We start from the raw sequence: 24,711 nt of genomic DNA, 5'->3' as shown, positions 1-24,711 counted from the left end.
TTAAGTTTTTCAGATATATACCTCTAAGAATATACTAATATAATGATATATGAATCCTTGAAACCTGCAACTGTCAGCAATAATATGCTTGTTGATGGATTTCTCAAAGTACAATCTGGAAATTAGACATGGAATTTGTTGCAAAGAGATCATAAGGCACATTATTTTTTATCCTTGTGTTATTTTTTCAAATAAAGAAGAAAATAAGGATGCGTAAGAGGCTGAGCGGAAGGAACAGGAAGCTTAAGTTAAATATGTTTATAGAGAAGCTCTAGCAAATCTTGTTGCAGCAGATTAAGTTACTATCCTCAGCTGTAGACTATGCTCTCATCAGAAGTCACTGATGCCAAAAGCAGAGTTGGCAGAAGGGAACGTGTGCTGACACCTCAGCCACTTCAGTGCTAAGCGCATCTTCCTGCAGGTCAAATCTTACACTATGAACTGAAATGCCTGAGGAGCAAGCACTTCTGCTAATTCTGCAAATCATCATCTATAACACAAAAGCTCAGCAGGCAAAGGTAAAAAACTGACATCACCAAATCTGGCCAGGGTTCCCAGAGCTATAGTTGCAATCTTAATTTCTTGTAAAGTAGCCATAATCATATGTGTCACTTGGCAAAAAATCCATTCAAGAATAAAAAACACACTCTCATCAAAAAGTGTCAGCAGTACAATGTGAACTGTTAAGCAAATAATAATTAAGTTTAACAGGCACTGATTAGTCATGTTATGTACCTTAAAGGTTGAATACTCAATTTCAAATTAGCTTTAAGAAATAAATAACTGAGGTTTGGCACAGAATTTTAATTATCACATAACGTCCCAACTACAGAAGTTAAAAGGAGCACTAACACACATAATACCAAAAGAACAGCATTAAATATCCTTCTAAGATTTGACAAGAGTGTTCACTTAAGAGGGAACATAAACTATCGTACATTCACTACCCAGCCACTTAGGTACATAGCTGCATTCATTAAATATTTGTATAGAAAAGACTTAAAAAATATTGACAGAAGGAGAAACTGTATGAAGTTCTCACCAACGTAAATCAGAAATTGGCTTAGAGGACAAGGTACAAATAAATTCAAGTTTGCAAATGAAGCTGTCAAATTTAAAAAATATGCAAATATTTAATACTTTACTACTACAGAAGTGGTATTTCAGATTTTATACAGATTTATACCTATTAAGTAAAATTCTTGAAATAACACTAATTCATATAAGGTTTATAAACTAAGAACCATCACTGATCAGCCATGGAAACCACACTCAAGGCTTCAAAAAGAGCTTAGGCATAATAAGCAGGCCTAACTGTTCACTTCTGCAGATTGTCCCCTCCCACCCACCTTTAAGTGAGGTTTTTAGCTTCTAAAGATTCCTTTACTTTTCCAAACAAATACATAACACAAATTTTAAGTTCAGCATCATGCAAATGCCTTTCTAACAGAAAGCCTCACCCAGTTTTGCTCATTGTCCGCTGATAAAAACTGAGCCATCAACACAGAATTCCAAGTGAGATATTGATATGATATTTTTGTAGAGAGGAGTTCACAGCTACTGTATTACTATATTGTTGTTATATTATTTGGCTAATCCATTGCTGAGATTCTCCAGTTGTTCAGTTCCCCCTTTTTTAAAAACAAACAAACCAACCTCCAAAAAAACAGCTGTTACATGCTTGCAGCCCAGTATATCTGGTTGAGATAATCTGCCACATTTTTACAGAACAAATTTCAGTAAGGTGATAAACATGGTTTCTGGCTGCTCAGGGTAACAAAACAGGAATGCCCTACTGAGTCAGACCAATGGTCTATCAAACCCAGAACTTATGGCCTGACAGTGGCAACTAGACATGCTCTTTAGGGATAACTTCTGCATCTAGAAGTTCAATTGTTAAAGGACATCAGCTGGTACACCCCTGACTACTCAATTATGAACCACTGAATCCATCTGTCAATGAATCTGCTGAACATGCTGGGAATCTGCATAAACTTTTTTTTAAAAATGCTGATATTGGTTGCATCCACAAACTCCTATGGCAATAAATGTCAGTAGATCACCAGCCAGTATGCAAAGTACCAGCTTCCTCTATGTTTCAAACTTACAATTTTAATAAACTGCATCCTGTATTTGTAAGATCCACAGTCTCCATGGCTTATTTCCTAGAATTTCCATCATGTCTCCTTGCAACTAAAGAGTTCCAGTCTTTCTAGTCTCTTCTTGTAAGGCTTGATTGTTTTTATTGCCTTTTTTTTTTTTTAAGTTCTCCTAGGTACTCCCTTTAAATGCAAATACCTGAAATGTACACAAGAGTGAAGACAGCATCGCTGCAATATGATGTCCTTCTGTCATCTTAATGTCTTGCCTGACACATTTAACATTTTGCTGGCTTTCCGTCTGCCATTCACACTACAAAAAAAAAAAAACATAGCAAATTGATACTACAGTTAAAGATAACTTTCTCAACAGTTCTACAGAAATGAGGAGCCTGGTCCAACTTCATTACACTTCACAGACTTCTACATCATCCCACCACACACTTGTTAAAAATTATTTCTTGAGCTCCTGGCACTGAACTACTGTGTTTTGCATAATAGCCATCATTATGTCCAATAGAAAGCAATATACATGCGTAACTTCACTCTTATTATGGAAAAAAATCCCACTGAAATAGAAGGGGTATCTTTGAATATATCAAAGCTGTAATGAGAGGTAAGGTAAGCACCAGAAGATCTAAAGGAGAACCAAGACAGCACTTTACAATGAAAGAAATGCTAATATAGGTACTGTTTTACAAGCCAATTCAACCTTAAGACACAAGGCAATAATACAAAATCATATAATCATTTAGGCTGGAAAAGACCTTTAGGATTGTCAAATCCAACCATTTACCTAACACTGCCACGTTCACTACTAAACCATTAAGTGCCACATCTACATGTCTAATTTTAAACACCTCCAGGGATGGCGACTCTACCACTTCCCTGGGCAGCCTGTTCCAATGCCTCACAACCCTTTCCTGAAGAAATTTTCCTAATATCCAATCTAAACCTCCCCTTGTGCAACTTGAGGTCGTTTCCTCTCATTCTGTCACTTGTTACTTGCGAGAAGAAACCACTCTCCATGCTACAACCTCCTTTCAGGTAGTTATACACAGTGATAAGGTCTCCCCTCAGCCTCCTTTTCTGCAGGCTAAACAGCCCCAGTTTCCTCAGTTGACAAAAGATGGGAAAGAGAAAGTAAAAGGTCTCAAGACTTATTCAAGAGAATAGGAATAGTGTGACCCAACACACAGAACCTTTGTTTCCTTCCCAGTATTGCCCACCTTATCTATTTAGACACTCAACTCTGAGAAAGACTCATGTTTGAAGGTCTGAAGAAGGAAAGAATGCAAGATAATGAGCAACAGAAAAGTTGCCAAAAAAAAATCAGGGGCAAAAATGTAAGAAGCCCATAGTAAACCAGGAAAGATCAAAGGCAAAACAATATTTAATGGCTATTCAAAACCTATCATATTACTTCCTCCTAACAGCAATAAGCTTACTAGTTTAAACAAGACACTGATTCGAAAAACTGCTGCTTCAAAACATCATATCATTAGATAGAGTTCTCTTTTTTCAGTCAAGAAGAAAACAGTTCTTTGCTGCACTTTATTCTGACCTCTCCTTACTTGAAAATTGGCAGAAGCTTAAAGAAAGTAATGACCTACAAAGTATGTCAAAATAACCATTCTTGAACAGCTTTTTGCCTGTTCTGCTATCTTAGAACAAGCCTCAGGATTTTTTTCTTTTGTGAGGAAGGACAAGAGACATTTACTTCTTGAATTCCTAGTTTTCCCCGAGATAAACTTTCAGTCCTTCATCTTTTCATCTCACCTGATGAGTCAATGAAGAGGAAACTGAAGTAGGCTAAAAAGTAGTTTCCTCCTCCTTCCACTGAAGTCAAGTAACTTGCCTCTTCAGAGTTTCAGATAGCTAGCTCTCATCATATTAGCTTGAAGCAAAACACTTTGTCAGGAAGTGATTGATCACAATAGTTAAAGTCTTGAGAGAAGATCACAACACTAGATGAATATTCTACCAAGAGGTAAGAATTAAAGAATTAAATTGATAACGCAGTAGAAAAAGTCTACAAATCTAACAAGAACTTAGGCCTAAACAGATTTTTGGTGCTGTTTATACTCTTAAAAAGATCAAGATATGAAACAGATTATTCCACTGGTCAAAACCAATACTTCTGGACTCATAAGTCATTAGTCAGCCAGCCCAGCAAGAAAATGCCGAGCTGATCAGCTTTTACCTCACTTTACTCTAAGACACTGTGCTAATTCCTCCCTGTAAGTAATTAGGTTACTAATTTAGAACACATCTTGATTACTGGGAAAAAAAAAAAAATGGTTAAGAGCTTGCACAATGTTGGTTTTAATTATCCTACAACAACAATAACCACGTTTAAATACATACATTCAGTTCCATTTCAACTCACTTTCTCTCCTGCATTTGAGAACTTCTAGTACCATTGAAACAAAATTTAAATGTCACCACGTAGTGGCACTAAGCAATTCCATCAACACTTGATCCTACAGGAACTGATTCTGCAGGAAGCACATAATGTCCACTAATGCTATATTCTCCTACTAACAGAGGACTAAGTTTGTCTGCTGACATCATATACCCTTTCAGACACTGGGAGAAGAGATTTGCTCTTTGAAAACAAGGATATATATGTGCAAGAAATACAGTCTACATAATACAAACTAATACAATCCAAACCCTCATCTCTTTGAAATCTCTGGACAGTTACCCAAAAGCATGAGCTTTGCCTTCTGATGAGAGAACATTTAGAAAATAGGACATACCACAGTAATTAGCAACACATTCTCTGAGCCAGTACAAGACATGCAGTTAATTTCTATGGCACACACTGCAATTATCTGTAACAGTTTTCTACAAAAGTAATTTTAATTTTCTTAGTCAAGGTGCACTGCATTAATCCATGATTAACCTATCTCAAGTTTCTTTAATAGTAGCTGACAAGTCAATGGCAATTTGAAAAAGCAAGACAAACAAGGGTGACCACAAGTTCTCAACCACAACACTGCAGGGACACTGCATGATCTGATAATTAAGGTCAAGCCTTAGATTTATGCACAGAAGCATCACATTCTAAATAAATAGTTATCATTATATCTGCTGTGCTGAAGAATTTAACTCAGTACCACAACCACCATGCAGAAAAACATCCTTCCCTCCCTAGATTTCTTCTCTGCTACACTGAAGACCAGCTTCTAAGTGATTAATAGAGAAGGCATACCAAAGCATACCACCTTCATTGACCTTAATTGTGAAGATCATCCCAATGAAAAGAACACTTGGGTTTATGTTTGAATATTCAGATGAGAGCTGACTCTGCCACCCAAACTGAGATCAAAATTTGGCTCCAGGAAAATGGACAGGTGATGCAAAACATCAGAAGTAATTTCTCTGAAGAGTGTTTGTACCAGGGCATCATACCAGTTATATTTTATATGCCTTCAGCCTTGAACAATGTGAACTTTAAGTTTCATTACCTCTTTCTATACACCTCATTAAACTCAAGTCACTCCTATGCTGTCACAGTGCTAATAACAGCTCACATATATATCACCAGCAATCTTTATAATATACTGTGGAAATGAGAAGTGACTCTTTTAAGCACTAATATACATTGTCCTCCTTTGATTACAGACATTTGTGCTCGTTGTGCTCATAACTCCAGTCAACACTACTGGTCCCTAACTGAATAGTTCTTTTCCAGCCTCTCCTTCCTGACTGTTAAAACATACACTTACCCTTGGAAACAGACTTGGAATGCATACAGTTACCTCCCAGTGCCACTGCCAGGTCAAAGAGCAGCTGCTGAGGTTGCACTGGCACTTCATGGTTGTCAAAGGCTTTTAGTTTTGCTGAACTCAATTTTCTAGGGAGCTTGAAGGTACCACTGAAGAACTTCACACAATGAAAATAAGACAATTCACACTGCTTATGTAACCATACACAAGTACATGCTTTAGATGCTAACATACTGACTATTTCTACACTTGAGTACTCCTAATACCTTCTGTAAAGGACCACTTAACTGTTCTATGACTTTTAATATATTCTTAGCAGAAACAGGTCCTGGTTCTAAATTAGTCCCCCACCCCACTCACCCCTTGAAAAAAAAAAAAAAAAAAAAAAATTGTAGAGTCTTCTGAATCATCTGTTATGGCAATTAACTAAGTATGACGTTCCAATTGTTTCCCCAGAAGATGAATAATGATACAAGAAACTTGTGGTTTGGTTTGTCTTATTTTTCTTAAGAATTATATTTTTCTAGAATTTCTGTCTATTATATATTATATAATTTTGTTACATCTTTGCAAGAGACGAGGAGTTTATTTTCTATGCTAAGGTATAGTGAATTGAGATAGTAAAGTTTATGATTAACAACCATGAGCTGCACTGTCACATATATCAACTGTCAGGCCTTTTCTCTAATGCTAGGGAAGAAATTTTAAAAAATGAAATACTAGAGGCAAAATCAAATATTAAAAATATTAACATAAAATCACAAACTATTTCTTACTCATTTTTCTTTATAATACTGTCATCGCCAACCCGAACAGATACATGATGCAATCACTTAAGGAAACACAAGGCACTGAGGTGATCTTTATATAACAGATAACAATTAAGTATGTGGAAACAATTACATTTTTGTATCTAATTATTTGGCATCTTATAAGAAAGTAGAATTAGATCCACAAGATACTCTAAACATCATGCCACCTACCAAACTTCACAGTTCACAGACAAACAACCAAACTCTGCTCTGCAATGAAAAGGACACATTACAGATGCTGTTCAAATGTGTACTACTCAATATGAGTATGAATTGGCCAAGCCAAGGATAAACATAAAGATCAGAGGTTTAAGTCTCCAAGATTTCACACCATGCTAGGGAAAAAAAAAAAAAAAAAAGCGCCCTTTCATCTACTCTTTCAACACTTGGTCTGCAACAAGGATACCTAGGTTTAAATCATCAATTTGTACTTCATCATGCCTCTTGCCAGCCAGTCCCTGGCCTACATTCCCCATTCACTCACTTCCCAAGTGAATGTCACTCCTCAAGAATGAAACTGACTGGTTCCTGGAAGCATGTCACACCCTAACACCCAGTGGCCTGGCAGGTAAGACATTTGTTTTGGGAACTGACAGAGGGGGTTTTCAAGTTTCCCCAAAAAGCAAAGGGATTTGAAGAAAAATATCAACATACTCCACAGGTATTCAAACCACTCAGCTATCTGTTAGGAAATGCATCATTGCATCCTTTTTCTGATAAAAAGCATGCAAGATTAGGCCTTTCTGTGCTTCCTGATTCACAGAATAATAGAAGCATTCCTTCTGCAGTTGTGCATTTCTAATGGTACCTCTGTTTGTTTTCTAATTTAACTGATGCAAGCTTTGAGAGTTACAGCATTTTTTTTCTTCCCACACAGCTATTTATTAGTATGCAATTAGACACCCTTGCAGTATAAAATAAGTCTTCACTAATAGACATTACATGGTTTATCACCTCTGGTTAAAAAAAACAAACCCCAAAACTTATTTTAAAACAGCCTTGTATACACACTACTTATTTAGTTATAATTTCCTCTCTTTGCTTAGAGTTCTGCTTCACACTTTAGTCTCCACTAAAAACATTTTGTCATATAGGTGTCTTGGGAGTGCAGGAGGGAAGATGTGTACATAAAATACTTTTGTCAGAACAGCTGTATAATTATCTACTTTGGAACTTTCTTCAGTACTACAAAAATAATTTTGCTAGCATACCTGATTTTAAATCACAGTATAAACTGTTTCCACTGAGTTTTCTATCAGACGTAGCAGCAGCAAACCTTTTCAAATATACAAATGCCTCGCTTTGCCCACTAATAAAAGGAAAACAATACAGCAGTATTTAATAAATATTTACAAGAAGTCCTGAGGTTTTCTTACGATTGACCAAAGCAGTAATTAGCATTTCGAACACCGCAGTGTCAAGCCTTTCTGAAACACCACCTGGCACATTAAGAAAGTATTTAAAAAAAAAAAAGCCACTTGCTAGAATTTTAAACAAGACATACGAATACAAATACAAATCCTGTTATCTAAGAAGCAGCAAATTGTTTGAAAACTTAGCCTTCAGCATTCTAAAAGCCTAACACTGTAAGAGGAATGCACTTAATGCAAACTGGAAAAAAAAAATGGTAGCTGAAACAGGTAATTACACCTGTGAGCATCTGATGTTAAGATCTAGTCCTTGAGGAAACATCATAACAGAATTTGCATTTAAAAATGCTGCAAGATTTTTAAAAGCCTGTAACTTCAACTTCAGCAATAGATATTAATTTAAAAGCAGCAAATAGAAGCATTATGAAAATACAGTTATTTACATGGGAAAATACATATGGACGCATGTGAACTTCAGACTACATTAAGATTTATGTACTCATAACCCTCGTCACGACTGCTAACCTCTACATTGTATTTCTCCTACTTCTATATCAGATATTGCTATGGTAATGACAGATGTGAACACTCCTCAACGGCCTAACTCCTGCAGATTCCCAAGGCAGCTAAATCAGTCCAGTGAAGAAATACTTTTATTTACATTGCTAAGTCAGTTCAGATCTTTTGAAAGGAAATTTAACAAAAAGGTAATTAAAACTACCATGCTTACTATCACTCAATTCTATATGCAATAATTACTGTCCACTGGTATTCCATACATTGCAAGGTGACATAACACGATGGAAGGATGTAAAATCTAAAAGAACTACTTTGAAAACAGCTAAGTATCATGTATTATAACTGAAATCTGTATTACTTTATTAACAATAATGTTAATTAAATTTAACATTCTAGTACACCAGTTCTCAAAGTGCGGCAGTAGAAATATTTGATGCCTTGTTAAACCATCTACAATATTAACCATCAGTTAAACTCTTAATGAGTGAAATACTTTTTTTTTTTTTTAAATCAGAGCATGTTGGACAACAGTTCATACGTGTATAAAACAGCCAGACTTTAAAGTGTTGGACATTTATATTTGTAATAACAGCTGTAAAATGACTGCAAGAAAAAAAAAAATAGATGTACTGTTTGTGAAAATTCAGAGGACAGCTTAAAACCAAATGACTGCAGGCTCAGATGCCTAATTAAAGTCTATTCAAAGGTATCAGATTTTTGACAAGCTCAGGAGAAACACCTCAATCCTCCAAAACCACAGACAGGTCCCTTTAAGGCATATGAAGCTGTGCATCGAATCAGCATACAGGTAAAAAAAGACCACCACCAGTCACTTCTTAGAAGTTTGATTGCAGCCATCAATATATCATCACTTACGTAGAAGGCAAGTATTTTGTTCTAGTAAGTGAACTATGGAGCTTGCCCAAATAACTCCATTGTCGAGGCTTCAAGAATTACTTTTTAAAAGAAAAAAGGCTCACGGCACCAGCTGACATTTACCCTTTTAATATTCCTAGTTATTTTTCTGGGATCTGTCCCACGTGAGACATCTAAGAATATTATTTTAGACACGTTTTTTAAAATATCAGTGTTTTTCAAAAAAGTGAAATACAAGTTCATTTAATTTTCTTGCGCCGTCTGTCTTCGGAAGCTCAGTGTTCTTTGTTGCTTGCCGGTGGAGTCTCTACCACAATGCAGCTTCGGTCCCGTACGGAGGAAACTACTACCGCCGCAAGAACGTTATCAGTACGGGCTTTCTGAAAACGAAGTAGTTCTGAGCCAATACGTGCTGAACTCCAGTGCTGTCGACTATAAAATACACTGGAAGTCGCTCTAGCCAACGTACTTCACCTTAACCCTGCAAAGCGATCACTTCAGAGAAACGGCCAGAACATCAGGAGTGCCTTAAGTTTGTCCCCTCGTTAAAACACAAGCACAGACACCGCTACAACTGCTCGGAGACAGCGCTGAGCCACGTACGGGAGGGTTTCCTTACAACCTGTGGGCCTGAGCTCGCAGCGCCGGCCCGGGAGGAGCCCCCGAGGTGGGGCAGCCGCAGGAGCCGCTCGCAGGAGGGCGGCTGCCCGCCCCCCACGCTCCCGGAGCGGCGCCAGCTCCGGGCGCCCCGCGGCGCAGTCACCTGCAGCCGCAGCGGCCGGGGCCAGCCCTCCCGGCCGGGGCACCGCTCGGGCCGTCGCTCGGCGGGACGCGGAGACCGACGCCGGCCCCCGAGAGCTGCCAAGCTCGGCTCGGGCCCCGCCGCCCCGCTCGGCCCCGGCCCGGCCGGACTCCCAGGCCTGTGCGGGAGCCGTGGCCGCGAGGGAGGCTTCTCGGTCAGCCGAGGACCTGTTGCTCACGCCGCGCGCGGGAACGGGAACCGCACTCACCGTCCTTCCCTCGCCGCCGCTGACACGCTCCGGCCCAACCACCGGCTGGAAGTCACGGTTGTCCGCACCCCGCAGCGTCTCCCCGCCGAGCCCGCGGAGCCACCCGGCCACAGCCCCCGCTGAGCTGCGCAGCCGCCGCCAAGCCCGGCCCGGCCCTGCCCCCTCGCCCGCTCCCGGCACCGGCCCTCAGGCCCCGCCCCGCCCCGCCCCGCCCCTCCCGGCCGGGCCGCGCAGGCGCAGAGCCGCCCCCACCGCCGCTGCCGGGGCCGCGCCGGCCGCCCGACCCGCGAGGGAGGTGAGCTGAGCGCGCGCCCCCTGCCGGGCGGGGCGGGGCGGGGCGGAGCTGCCCCAGCGGCCGGGCTGGAGCGGGTCCATCAGCGCTCGGTGCAGGCTGCGGGGGACGCGGCGGACGTGGCGCTGCTTCTGTGGCTCTGTCCTCCCGCAACCATGTCCTATGTCTCTACCACGGCTGTCTCTGCATCCCGGAGAGGCACCTCCACGGGAGCCCCGGTGCCCTGAAGGGAGCAGGGCCACCTGTCCGGGCTGCGGCCTGACCCTTCCTCCTCTCCCACCTCCTTCTGCCCCCTCTTGCCCACTCTTCTGCTGTGGCTGTCATCTGCCCTGGGCGCCCTGAGCTTCTGGAGCCCCTTTCTCCTCCACCCTACTCACCATCTCCTGATTCTCCTTGGGGCAACCCAAGCTTGAACGGCTCAGCCAGGCTGGGGCCTGTTGTGGGAGGAAATACACACCTGAGAGTTTACCTTTGGGAGAGCAGAGGGACGCTGAGCCACAGAAGGTGCCTCGAACACAGTGTCTGGAAGAACGAAGGAAATGGGGCATTAAAAGTTTTAACAGGTTGGTTGTATTTGTCATCGTGTTTCACAGAACCAGGGAAACATATCTTCAGCACTTCAGTTTAGTTTGACCTAAAAACTGCATTCCCACCCCTGTATTTTCAGGCTAGTTTGCCTGGGTCGTTGCCTGAAGCATTAAAAGAACATTTCACATAATGACACCAAAAGGAAAGATTTCCTTACGTCACTAAAAGGCCCTAAAGAAATACCTGCCCTAGTCCATGTCTCCTTGTTTCAGTTGAGCCATTTATAAATGTGTGTCATTTAACTCTGTATCATTCTCCATAGTGAAATCCAGATACAGACTTTCAGCTTCCTATAACTTTACCCTATACCATATTTTCTTTGGATCCCTTCTAAGCATAGACAGACATTCCAGTTTTATAAGTCCCCAAACCAGATCCCATGGTTTTAATTTCTTACTGTGTGAAAAGACCTGACACTAATGTACATCCTGCCCAGCTACCTGCAGAGAAAACTCCGAAAGCTTTCTACCTTTTCATATGGTGGCTCAAACTCCCTGGGATGTATTTTTGTTTGCTGCTTCCAGGGCAGTAAAATGCTGTGTAACTGCAGTTAACCAGCTGTATCTGTTTGGACCATGAATAAGGGTCTTTATATCAGGTGAGCAAATCTGCAGCACTGCAAGAAATACAAATGTTGGCAGACTGCAGAATTGTTTATTTCAGAAATAAAAATTGAGGGAAACAGGACACTAGTTAAGGTTAGTTCGTGGCTGAGCAGCATCAAGTGTGGTTCTTTTCACCTTCACATGAAAATCATGAGAGTTCACATGAACCTTTTTTTTCTAACGGCTTTGACAAAAGACCTGAGAACCAGAAAGAACTTTTTCAAAATATGATGCTTGCTTAGAAGATACAATGGCTGCAAAAAGTAGCTAGTTTCAGCAGCTGGCTGTTCACTGTTGTCGTCCTCATCCAAACTGATCACTGTCTTTTCTATATTCGAGGTTGGGATGAACAGACAAAAAACCCCACAAATTCTCATTACAGTTTCCTTCAACTGACAGCATTTTCCCTTCCTCTCACAGAAAATCTCATTGCCTCCAGTTTGCATAATGGCTGGTAGCCAGTTTTTAAACCAGGTTAAGGGAATTTTTTCAATATGTTGTGCAATTTGTTGTAGAGCAGAGAAGAATTTACACCAGCTCTAGAGTTTCTGTTTCCTTCTTTTACTCTTTTGTGTCTGTAGCTGAGGTTTTAATCTTTTGCCAGAAGGGGTTACTAGACCAGGTTAAGACTGAGCTTGGGATATCTCTTGGATATATCTGCTTAAAGATCTGTTGTTTCTTTGGTAACCAATCTCCTCCCTCTGGCTTTCACAAACCTTTATATTAGCCCCTGCCCAGCTGGCAAATCCATTCATAAGATGCTTGAATGAGGCGTACTTGGCTAATTCTGTCCAACAGATTAAAATATTCTGCCAGGCCAAGAAGTTGTCATACCTGAAAACATTTCACAATAGGGCACAGGACCAGCAGCATTATTTGTAAAGACCCAGATAACCTTTATTTTTTAAATCATTGTGTTAGGAATTTAAATGGACAGATCTGATTGTTCATTTTACCTTGTGGGTGCTGTTTGTTGGTATGCTGGGAAAAGAATTGCCGTAAAAAACAAACGTTTTAGCTTGAATTTAACAAAACATTCAGATTAAAAAGAGCAGATGTAGAGAAAGAAGGTGAATGGGAGAATGAGGAAGGACAATGAAAGATGACTGGGAAGATCAAAGCTTTTAGTCTTCCTTTGTTTTGCCTTAGCTGATTTATCTTTCATATGAGGATCTGCTAAAACAGCTTTTAAAGGAAATGAGCAAATTACTTACCAAAGTACTATAAACCGTGTTGTTCCATCTCCAGAGTTTTCAATGACTATCTTAAAGCAGAAAAGAACTGAAAAGAAGTATCTGAGTTACACCTTTTGAGAGCCTGGATCTTAGAACATTTGCATTTTAGACATGATTTTACTATCAGGGATTTTGGGAACATTAAAGCATGCTTACAGCTACAGAACCAACTTAGGCAACTTAATTTATTATTGAAGAACCTTTTCAAGGTTGATGCATTAATTCCACGGACAAATATTTTTTAACAAAGAAAATGTTAGTCTTAGATGAACTGAATTTGACATGAATTAGTATCAGTGTTTGCCAGCAAGGTGCTGATATAACTGTTGATAAATCTAAATCTGACTGATTGCAATCAATGGAAAAATGAAAAATATTTCTGTCTCAAGCATCAGCAAAACGTTTTCTTTGAAACCGTTGCCCTCTGGAGGGGGAATGAAAAATCGCAGAAGGATTAGGTAAAAATTCCCTTTTATGTCACTGTGTAACTGAGTTTATGCTCTACAGTCCAGGAATGGTTCTGCAGATGGGTGTAAAAAAGGAATGCTCTGTCAGAAGAACTACAGTGGCCACAGTGCTTATGGCAGTGAAGGCTGCAGGAGAAGTAATCCCCATCTGTCTGCCTCATTACCCTACTCCCCTTTGTCTCTAAACTCTTTATCTCTAAACTCACTGATTCTTCAACAGATGTACTTTCTCTTACAAATTCATCTTAGATCCCTTCCAAGCTGGTGTCATCCCTCTCTATTTGCCAAAATATTTTTTTTAATTCAATCCCTAAAAAATTATTTTCTGCCTGATGTCAGAGTCTGTATTCCATCTTCTTTCTTGATCTTTCCGCTGGTTGGGGCTTTTGTTGTTGTTGGTTTTGTTTGTTTTCTGCTGTGGTTTGGTTGGTTGTTTGGCTGGTTGGTTTTGTAACCCATCTTTGTTTCTTTTTTTTCTTTTTAATTTATCTTGATTACCCTTACCTTGATCTTTCATTCTTTCAAGTTTTTGGGAAATTGTCTTCTCCTTTTTATCTTGCTCTTTCATGTCTGGCATCTATTTAAATAGTCTCTTTTCCTCCTGTCTCTAAGAACTTCACAGGGATTTTTCCCTTGCCCTTTAGATACTGATAGCTTATATCCTGGAGAATCACATTTAAATGTCACCTTTAACTGAATATGAATGAAAGCCAACTCCTTCCTGCTCAGACTTTACTTCTGTATTCTCCCTGTGTTGCAGGGGAAATAACAGTATCTCACACTGGTCTTTCCAGTTTGATTTCTAGAAATCTGATGTCTCCTGACTACAAATCTGGTGACTGTTTTAATCCTAAGTAGGACACATGCACCAGCCATGTGAAAGAATGTGACAGCAGCACTAGTCTACCTGCAGGGCTAGCTGTGTTCCGTATCTAGTGTTTCAAAGAAGAGTACAAAATGCAAAAGTCCAGAAGCTAAGTTGTGCATTAGGCAAGAAGAAAAATTCTCTCCTGGCTCCACAACCCGTCAACAGAGAAACCCTGAATTTTGAAATTAATACAGCAATTCAATTTCATTTTGGCCTTCCTTGAACTAGAACAACAAATAGCAAGGACGCAAATACGGTCACGTTTTATTCCTTTATAGCATCTAGGACTGTTCCTCACTTCCTGCCCAATAACTACAGTTTACATTCACGTTCACCTGAGTGGCTGAAACACCTTCCTCTCTGGCTTCCAGTGTTTTCCACCACTCCTTAATCCTTCCGATCTGAAATTGCACAACTCCAAGTAAGGTCACAGCATTTACAAACAGGGTCATAAACTCAGCAGAATTTCAGCTGTAGAAAAAAGTTCATCTCCATAAGAGAGGTCTCAGGTCTGGGAGTGCTACTCGTCTCTCGATGAGGGGGTCTTAAGCCCAGAAGTAGGAATAATTCCCAGAAAGTGTGTGCCCCAAAGTAAAGCTGGAGGTGAGGTTGATAATGTAACAGTTTGGGCCACTATTTTTAGGCCAGAAAAATAATAGATAATAGAAATTATCTTTCTTACTGGTGTTTGCCCTATTAAATTATACTCAAATTAGTAATTACCTCATCTATCTCTTTATGCATTTACTGCTTCTTGTTTTTCCTTGAGTAGTTTCTTCTTATTTTTGCATGTTAGTCTCTTCATGATCATATACCTGCCTGTCTTTTTTATATTATTTCGGTCATCTGTGGGCCTTCCTCTGTGTAGCTCTCCATCTTTGGTTTGAACTTGAGTAAATTTGTAATGATCTAAGGTACATATTTAAGTCTTTCTGGAAAACAAAATCCAGCTTTGCTGTTTATAACAATTATAAATTCGTATCAAAATCCTGCCTGTTCTTCCCTTACTTGCCATTTGGAGGCTGGGTGTATCCTAAAGCCCAAAGTTAAGACAGCATTTTATTTGGATTTTAGTGCTAATCTGCCTTACTGTCAACATAATTTCTAGTGGGGTTACCTGACAGTTTGATTAGATTTAATCTGTGAATAAAGGGCAAAAGCCACCTCATTTCTGCACTTTTTATGCTGTGGAGCTTCTTTTCTTGTACTCATAAATGTTTGCAAATGTATTTGTAAACAAATAAAAACCTATGAGATAACCCACAGATCTGTGAGAAAATAGGAGAAGAACTAACAGAAGTTTCAACAGTTGATACCACCTAAGGAAAATACTTAGGTGGTAAACCCTGATGAAATAAGGCATTTGTTGTTTTTAGGTTTTCCCCAGGTATGATCGTCTTTTCTGAAAGGCAGCTTAGTAGTGGTAATTATGTTAATGACGAGTTTCTTCTATCTTACAATGTTGCAATGCAAAGCTTAATTTTTATGTATTTATCAAAAGTACAACACTACAGTATATTCTTCACATATTCTATAAACCAGAAATGCGGTAAATCTTTCTCTTGAAAGCAAACTAGGTGTACAATAAGACAGCTGTAAGATACTGTAAAATGTACATAAACTGTTCCCTTTTTCTAAATCTTCACTGAAATAATCTTGCATGCTGTGCTTTATTTATCAGTCTTGTTTGGTGTAGGTTTTCAGATTGTACATCCCTGTTATACTCTAATTACTACCGCAAAAAGATTTGTGGCCAGCACTGTACCTTTATCAACATGGATCTCTGAGTATGACATGAGGCAGAATCTTTTTCAAAAATATTATTCTTAAAACTTTCATTTGAATATTCCTCTAGTTTTTGAGCTTACCTTTAGCAGATTATAGACAACATCTGGGGCAGTTAGCTGCCATCCAGCATGTCTGCTGTTCCCCAGCATTTAAAGCAATGCTTCTCATCTATTTTATTTGAATCTATAACTGCATACATTTTATAGGAAATATTCTGAAACTAAAATTGAAAGAGACTAACATATTTTTTCTTTGAGAAACCTGCTCCAAAAATCTTTTATATGTCATTTTATCATATGCATAAGTCTGGAGTGACACAGCACAGAGGAAATTCAGGTGTGGCATCCAGTCCCTTTGTAGATGTCCGTGTTATCTCAGCACAATGTCTTCCTTACAGACAGAAGATGCCAATAGATTTCCATTGCCACCTCTTGTGCAATAGAGTCATATTTCAGGTAGTTGCTTGAGTTGTGAAATAAATCTTGAAGGATAGCACCAAAATATACCTGTATGTTGCAATAACCAAAGCAAGTATACATAATAACCTTTCCTAAGAAAATAATAGCAGCTACACAATCATCTTTAACGAAAAAAAAAATTGTTCTGATAGTAACAGAATACTAATTTCCATATAACTATGTGGAGTTACATGGATGGTCTTCATTATCCTTGGATAAAGGTGCTGCAGCACCAGTCCTATATAATTTTCCTGAATCTGCATCTTGACAGAAAGTCGCAAAGACTTTTGTAGTATACCACATTAATACCACTCTATTTTGCAGTGTTTCCTAAAAGTGAAGTCAGACACGTTATGCTTAATAGCTCTGCTGCTTGCAGGATCTTCAATGCCTGTCATTCTCCCAGCAGTTATTTTTCTTTCAGAGGAGCTGATAGATTGTATTGGCTCACAGAGCCAACACTGCATACCAGTCTACTGACTCAGCTCAGTATAGGACTGTTTTGGTATGTAACCCAGCAAGCATCCATGCTGAGTTATTTTTCTTTGCTCTAGGCATAACAATTAAGATGTATTTTTAACTGCATTTGCAATGCAGGCAATTCAGCCTTCTTCCCAACGTTGTAGTGTGGGAAACACAATACGCTGAAGTTGCTTATTCTTTGCAGCATCAACTTGAGAGCATTTTAGATTGTATTCCAGTAAACTGAGGCTGAACAGCAGTTCCATTTGTATGTTGCAGCAGTCCTTTGTCACACCCTGTCTCTTCAAGGCTTGTCAGTGTGACCACAGGTGAGGATACTTATGTGTGTGAGAATGGCCATTTTTGGCAGCATAGTGTATTCTCTCAGACTGATCTTGGTTTCTGCAGGTAAAGGACTATGTCTACCTGTACAGTCTGTGAAGAGAAACACAACGCTCAAGAGCTGTAATTCTAGTGTCACATTGTGCCATTAATAATTTCAGAACAATTGTCATGAGCTTAGTGGGCACCTTTGTCCCATTTACCACAGCAGAAAGTAAGTCTTTGTGTAAGTATTTTGTTAATTCTTCTGACCTGGTTCATCAGCTTGTCTTCTGCTATGACAAATGCATGTAATTGGGGCAAATAAATATACTTAACAACAATTCAGCTCTGAGAATTCAAAAGAGTGTATCTCATTAATGTTGTATCTCATTCTAAAACCACTCTTCTCAAAATGTACTTGGACACCTGATCCCTTTGTTTTAAAGGATTTTAACTTTTTTCTTAGGAAAAAAGTGGTGGTCTTATGCATTGTCAGGTTGTTTAGATGCAAACTAAATTTCTCTTTATCACTGTAGGTAGTGGGCAAGGCTTCTCCAGACATGGTATTTAGCTTATGAGGTAATCCTAATAAAATCTTTAATTTATTGCATTCCATTCTATGTTACCTAGTATATGCAGCATATCTTGATAAGAAATCAGTCATAGTTATTATCTCTGTACTAGCGAAATGATTGTTTCTGATTAATGCAAACAGCTTTTGAATGCAGTATACTCTGTGTAAGAATATTCAAAATCTGTATCATTGATTTTCCGGTGTTCTACAATTTTAATTTAACCTTCTTCACTTGTAGTGTGTAAGTTTAGTGTGAAGTCAGTGATGGTAAGCATCTGCAGCCAGGCTGTGTGTAGATGATAGTGAAGATACTGTTACTGATATGTATTTTTGCACTGTATTATGTTTGTTCTTGTAGTCGACAATAGCACTTCATAAATTGTGTATCTCTTTCAAGTACTTACTGTCTCTCGAGCAGAAAATATGCTGTACAACCATTTTCTCAAGGACCACCTAAAAGTTTCTTCCCTGTCTATAATAACTACTTCACTCTTTTGATAAACAGAATCTAGATTTTTTTTTTTTTTCCCCCACCATGGGGAATAAAATTGGAATTTCCTGTTATATTGGATGGTATTTCACTCTTGTTCAAGGTTTGGGTGATATATAGAATTTGAATTTGCCACCACTTGTTTCTTGTGGCATCCTAGGCTGGAATCTGATTTTATATGGACTACCCACGAAGAGTAGTTAGTTTATATTCTCAAGGAACATCAGATTGGCGTTTGTCTCCTTGAAAGTTGTGAATTATGTATGTCCTCTGTGCTCATTTGGAGGAAATCATAGTGAGTCTTCCCTCTCCCATGCTTAGCTACGCTTGTGCAGAACTCATGCATCAAAACTTTAGTAAAACACTGCATATGCTGTAAACCACACAGAAATGTCCCAGCAATGGGTAGCAAGAGCAGCAGCAGATATTTAGTTTCCTTAATGCAGAATGCTTCATGGTGCAGCAAGTGTGTTCTGTCAAAAGTTCTCCTCAGTATTCCAATAGGAGAGCAATGTTTATAGTGTCTAAACAATAATAACAGTAGCAATACCAAATCCTTGTATAATGGTTCTCATTAGTGCATTGCAAGGTGATTTTCAAAGGAGGTCTGGCTAGCCTCATTTTACAAATGAAGAAGCTGAGAAACAAAAAGGAAAAGTGATTTGCTCACATTCATCTTGAAGTTCACTGGCAGAAATAAAACCTGTGTTAGTGTGATTTTGTGGATGCTACCATGATCTTGCTCTTTATCACTTGTCCCCTTACAGTGTTCTGAAAGTTTCTTGCATGAGAAACTTTCCTGACCCTACATAAAAGTGTCAGGTATTTCAGTTAATTCAAGTGTCTATTTCTTTGCCTTCTGTTGCAAACTACAATTCTTCTCCCTGAAAAGTGGTCTCTGTCACTGAAAAAATATAGATTCCACTGCCAAGGATCAAATTTTATTTGTTTTTGCTAGATGTGAACTAATACAGAGGAATACAGAGTTTGTATTTCAGTAATAGTTCATTGTACAGTAGTAAGACGTTATGAATGGAACTGAAGTCTGTAGGGGAATTTTTTCTTCTGTGTGTACATCTTTTCCTTGTTTCAACTGCATCTGATGTCCAGGATGCTTTGCTTTATTTTCTTTTATTCCTTCTTATGGACTAATCACCTGGGATAATATCTGAAGCAGCCTATTTGACTTACTGCCATTTTTTTGATTTCCTGAAAAGAAACATGATGAGCATGAGAAAACCAGCACACTAAAGTAGAGAGTAAAAGAGAAAAAGAAGGACAAGGACTCAAAAGAGAGAAAAGGACAGAAAAGATAAATGTACACCAAGAACCACAAAGGAAGAAAGATCCACCAGAAGGAATGGATTTGCCTTTGTGGGGAGTTTACTAGAATTTATGCTTGGTATTCCAAAGTGGCCTTTTCCCAATCTTTCCTGTGCTATTCTCCTACAAGCTGTCTCACTCACCTCACAACAGAAATCATCTTTAGTCCTTGCAGAACACCTGAGAGGTGTGAAAAGCCTGTGCATAGCTGGTAGGAGTTGACATGATATTGTCATACTTTCAGCTGCGTGAGGGTATGTGAAGATCATTTCCATTCTCTACTGAGAGCTGATCAGCAGGTTGAGAAGACAACAGAGTCTGCAGGTCTAAGTAAGTCCAGGATGAACACGCTGCCTTTGCTTCAATATGGCCAATTCAGGAATTGATAGTAGAATGCAGACTGGGAGAAGCGTGATCAGAAAATGAAGGGAAAGAGAGGAGACAGTTGCACAGGAGGAGGAATACATCTTTGGAGGAAGGTACCATTTAAAAAGAGGAGGCACAGAGCAGAGTTGAAAGAACGTGGAAAGTGAGAGAAAGAATAATCTAGAGCTAGAGAAAAGGAACAGGAAAACTGAAGAGAGGGAAAGCTGAAAAGCTGTGAGTGACTTGGAAAAAGGCACAGTTAGACACATAGAAAGAAGCAAAGATGATAACAGAAAAAAAAATGGTAAATACAATCAGCTAATTTTTTCTTCCCTATAGAAAATATGCTGCAAATATGTTACTATAAAATACCTAAAAGTAATTGCTTATATAGAATATAAAATTAGGACAAAACTACGGAGGGGTAGTAACTGAAATAAATAGGCAGGTCCCTGTGTTCCCTTCCCTCAATATAACAAAACCAAATGCTGGATTTGTCGAGACAGGTTTGTTTGTTTGTTTGTTTCTGAGTGATATTATGGTTGTATGTAATAGGAAAATATATGAAGCACTGTTCTGATTGCTTCACTACTTCTCTGTTATTACGGTTTTCACAATAAAATGACAAGAAATACAATAAAGTAGCACTAAGCTCCAGTAAAATATAATTTAGGTGTTTGGCATTATGTCACAGACTATTTTAAAACGCATAAATGAATTTGAAAAGGGAGTATAATTAATCTAGTACTTTGCACAAATTTGTTATCGCTGATTAAATAATGTGTCATTATTTGTCTCCATTTAATGTGGAGTGCTGAAATAAGTTCTTGAGCATGTATTAATTTATATCTCCTCATAGTCCATTGCTCTCTGTCAGTCCTCTCATTTCTAAATGAATGGCTGTTAAGAGAGGAAGAGAGTGAAAAAGAACATAACGATGAGATATTAAAAATTATTCCTGTACCAAAGTGTATGTAGAAAGAGATGCAACAAGATTTTCAGCCAGATAGATGTGTATCAGTGGACAGAGAGATGTGTGCACACAGAAAAATTGAGAAAAGCCATTAAATGGGAGTGTGTCATAAAATACTTTTCCTTCCAGGTCATGTAGATCACTGTAAGATCACCAACTGGCAATTAGGATAATGAACTGTATGCAGTCCACCCCCCAGCTACAAAGAGGAGCACACAGTAGCATCATGATCACAACAAAAATAGATTGATCGAACAAGACCTCGTTTAAACTTTTGTGACTTAGCAAAATGGAGAAGTATGCGGAGGAAGACCATAAAAGCTTTTGTTCAAGAGGCTGACTCGTGCAGAATGATCACTAGTTTAGACATAAAGCAAGGGGCTTGAATAAGCTAAGTGGCTCCAGTTTTTGTCATTCCTTGGCAGGCATCTCTAAGACTGTTTAATCACTGACAAGAAATGGAGAAGTGTGAGCAAGGGGAACTGTGAACATTAATAAAGATGGTCTTTAGGTGCCTGCTTGTGCCAGCTGGATGTTCTGTAGAGATTTGTGCAGAAATGCAGGATGTCAGAAAGGACTCTAATGTTACTCCCAAGATGACATTATAAAGAGTGCTCAAAAATATGTCTGCATTCTGCTTGAAACATGACTTTGGATCTCATGCTTCAGGATGCTATGTACACACTGTCCGGAGGTAAATTCATCTTCAAACATGGGGTTTTGGGAAGCCTTACAGCACACTGGAAGAGGAGGTATGGGCCAACAGCAAGGCCTTTATAGAAGAAACCTGACGCCAAACCTTGGGAGGTGAAATGTGACCACATCAGGGAATGAGCACAGGGTACCTTCTAATACTGTGGCCATACTAGTGCTGATCTGTTGGCAATGTGGATATTGGAATATTTGTTCTAAAGAACTTCCACTGAGTGGCACATGAAGTTTCAGCTTCTCTCATCTATTATTGAAGCACAAATAGCAATGGGGAAGTAAGTAAATATTGGAAAAATTGTCATACCTGAAGTCTGTAATTTTTTTCCACTTTTTTGCTTTGTTTGATTTGTCCTAAGAAACAAAACCAAAAAAATCCAAGTTCAGGAAAAAATAACATTATGCCATTGCCAACAAACTCAGGAAAAGGTCTTACCCTAGTAATATCATTATGTACCAGGATCAGTATTATAATAAATAGGTGATATTTTAGTCTCTTTCTGTCTGTGGTAGAAACCTGTATTGCTAAACCATGTAGTAAACCTTGTTGAAAGGCAGGCACACTATCACATAGAAATATTTGAATGTTAGAGACTCCAGTTATATATGACCAATTTGAAGACAGCACCCATCTGAAAACATCACTTAGGGCATAGGTGTAGCCTGAGAAGTGATTATGTTGAAAGTCTTGTTCTTTGTTGTCATTGAGATACTCTTGTAAGCGCCATAAGTTTCATTTCCTTCTGCCATCCAACTTTTGCTTGCGTAGTTCATGCAACAGCATCAACAAAAAAAATCTGTTCCTTTTCTGTACAAGCCAGAATGTATATGGCAGTGAGGACTTGTAGAAAATACAGATTTCAGGTGCCAGGTTGTGTTGCTGATTTTGGGCAGAAAGGAAACACTGAGTCTGCCTCATGCTACATGATTTCCTCATTTACTGGGTGTCTAAATCAAAGCTGCCTTTATGCAGGTTCTTCAGAGTTCATGGACAGCACTAGCACTAAACATTCTTGCACTTTTGCCCAGCTTTGTGCACCCAGGGGTGGGAGGGGGGGAGGGGGAATGGTCTTTCAAAAACTCCTAAACACTGGAGAAACCAAAGTCTGCATACTTGAAAAGCCCACCCTGTATTCTTCAGCTTCCTAATCCATTAAAGCATTAGGAAAGTCACAGTAACCCTGAAAAGGTATTGCAATAATATATTTTCTGAAGACAAAAATACGACACATTTTACTTTTCAAAGTCAGCAGCTGCAACTAAGTATGCTAGATTCATTTTCCAAATACACCTACCTAGTTTTCCTCTTTTCTGGGCTTTTGCTCTTCTTTGTATCCAGAGGAACTATATTATTTGGCTGCATGGTGGTTTCTTGCCTGGGTGGCTTCAGGGAGCTGTGGAAGGGTTCCACTGTCCTTCCACTCTCTTCTGTGGGATCCACTGTACCTGAGAGGGGAACTTGATTGGAGGAGGTTTGTTTAGTAACTTCTTCTTCCTCTGTTTTGGGCTTAGGCACATCTTGTGGGTTGTCCCTCTTGAAGAAAAGAGAAGAGATTAACAGATACATTAGCAACTGACATAAAAATGAGCTCTGCACGGAGCTGATCAGCACAGCTGGAACTTTGTGATAAGCTCATTTCCTATGTAGTAGTCCCCTATATACTGAATATTTGGCTATAAAGTGGTGTCAGAGACCATCCATAGGAAATGTGATATATTTATCTAAAAGAGAGACTACTGTTTGTCCCACATTATCAGTTTGTTGGTGATTATTGGCCTACACCTTGGCTAGAGGTGACTGTGCAGTCTGTCAAGTCCCAAAGCTTAACATCTGAGAGCTGTTTGTGGCTTTGCCTCCAAGTTCTCTGCTTCTGATTCATGTCCAGGACTCCTTTATCTCCAGGTTATTCGGAAACTGAGATGAGATCTTTGCTTTCCCTCCTGTCCAGATTTTGAGATCAGTCCCTACTAAAATCTTTCTAAGCCTCCTGCTTTGAAGTAGCTGAGGCAGGGATATTTGTAAGTCTCTTTGTGCAGACAGATTTCTATATAAGCAGCAATAGAACAGGGAGGATGTAATAATGCATAGGGAAATCCAAACTTAAAAACTGTCAGTAGAAAAAGTAAATAGCGAGTGGCAGCCAACACCTCACAGTATTGAAGCACCAATGAATGTGTGACTGTAAAAATAGGATGTCTATTCTACAAAGAAAAATAGAGATTCTAGGTCTGGATCATTATTTTAGTATATTGAATCACAAGTAACATCTGCTGTACACACAGGAGCTTATGTCCAGAAGTTGGTACAAGGATCTAGTCTTCGACATCAGATAAGAGAAAAAGCAGAAAAGTGAGAAGAAGGGTGGCTACATAGGGATAGTTGAAGCAGGAAAATATCAGTTAAGACATTTTATAAATCCTATACTTGCTTTCTCACAACCTATGCATTCTTGACTTAGCCAATATGGTTGTGGGATGTGGCTGTGCAGATTTTTCAGCCAAATCTGAGTCCTATACTTTCTGCAAACCTAATATGAATATGCTAGTTTTTTCCCCTAGATAGTCAGTCATCGCTTTACCTCATCACTCATTTTTCTTGAAAGAATCATCTAGCACAGTTCTCTCTCCAGAATGATATTTTTCTAGTTCCCTTGTAATTTTCCTGCTCTATGTACACAGTTGTTCCCTCTCTCTGCTACCCATGGCCAGGGAGAAGATGAGAGCTACCCTGTGCAGAGAAAATATGTATGTGCAGCACTGAGCATTGGCC

General features: G+C 39.2%; 1 protein-coding gene across 2 annotated transcripts in view; it reads right to left on the bottom strand.

Moving 5' to 3' along the window:
* The window catches only part of PALS1 (protein associated with LIN7 1, MAGUK p55 family member), a 57,704-nt gene extending 47,142 nt beyond the window's left edge, over positions 1-10,562 (bottom strand). The window contains exons 1-2 of one of the 2 annotated variants that reach the window (XM_080344744.1): positions 10,421-10,562; positions 2,299-2,412 (exon numbers count right to left, since the gene is read on the bottom strand). The gene's annotated coding sequence lies outside the window, so the exon portion shown is untranslated. The remainder of the gene's footprint in view (positions 1-2,298; positions 2,413-10,420) is intronic. The other variant, XM_080344745.1, reaches the window with a different exon arrangement.
* Between the last annotated feature and the right edge of the window lie 14,149 nt (positions 10,563-24,711).

This window comes from Nesoenas mayeri, assembly GCF_963082525.1.
Source record: "Nesoenas mayeri genome assembly, chromosome: 5".
NCBI classification, from domain to species: Eukaryota; Metazoa; Chordata; class Aves; order Columbiformes; family Columbidae; genus Nesoenas; species Nesoenas mayeri.
This window is presented reverse-complemented; position numbering and strand designations above follow the sequence as displayed.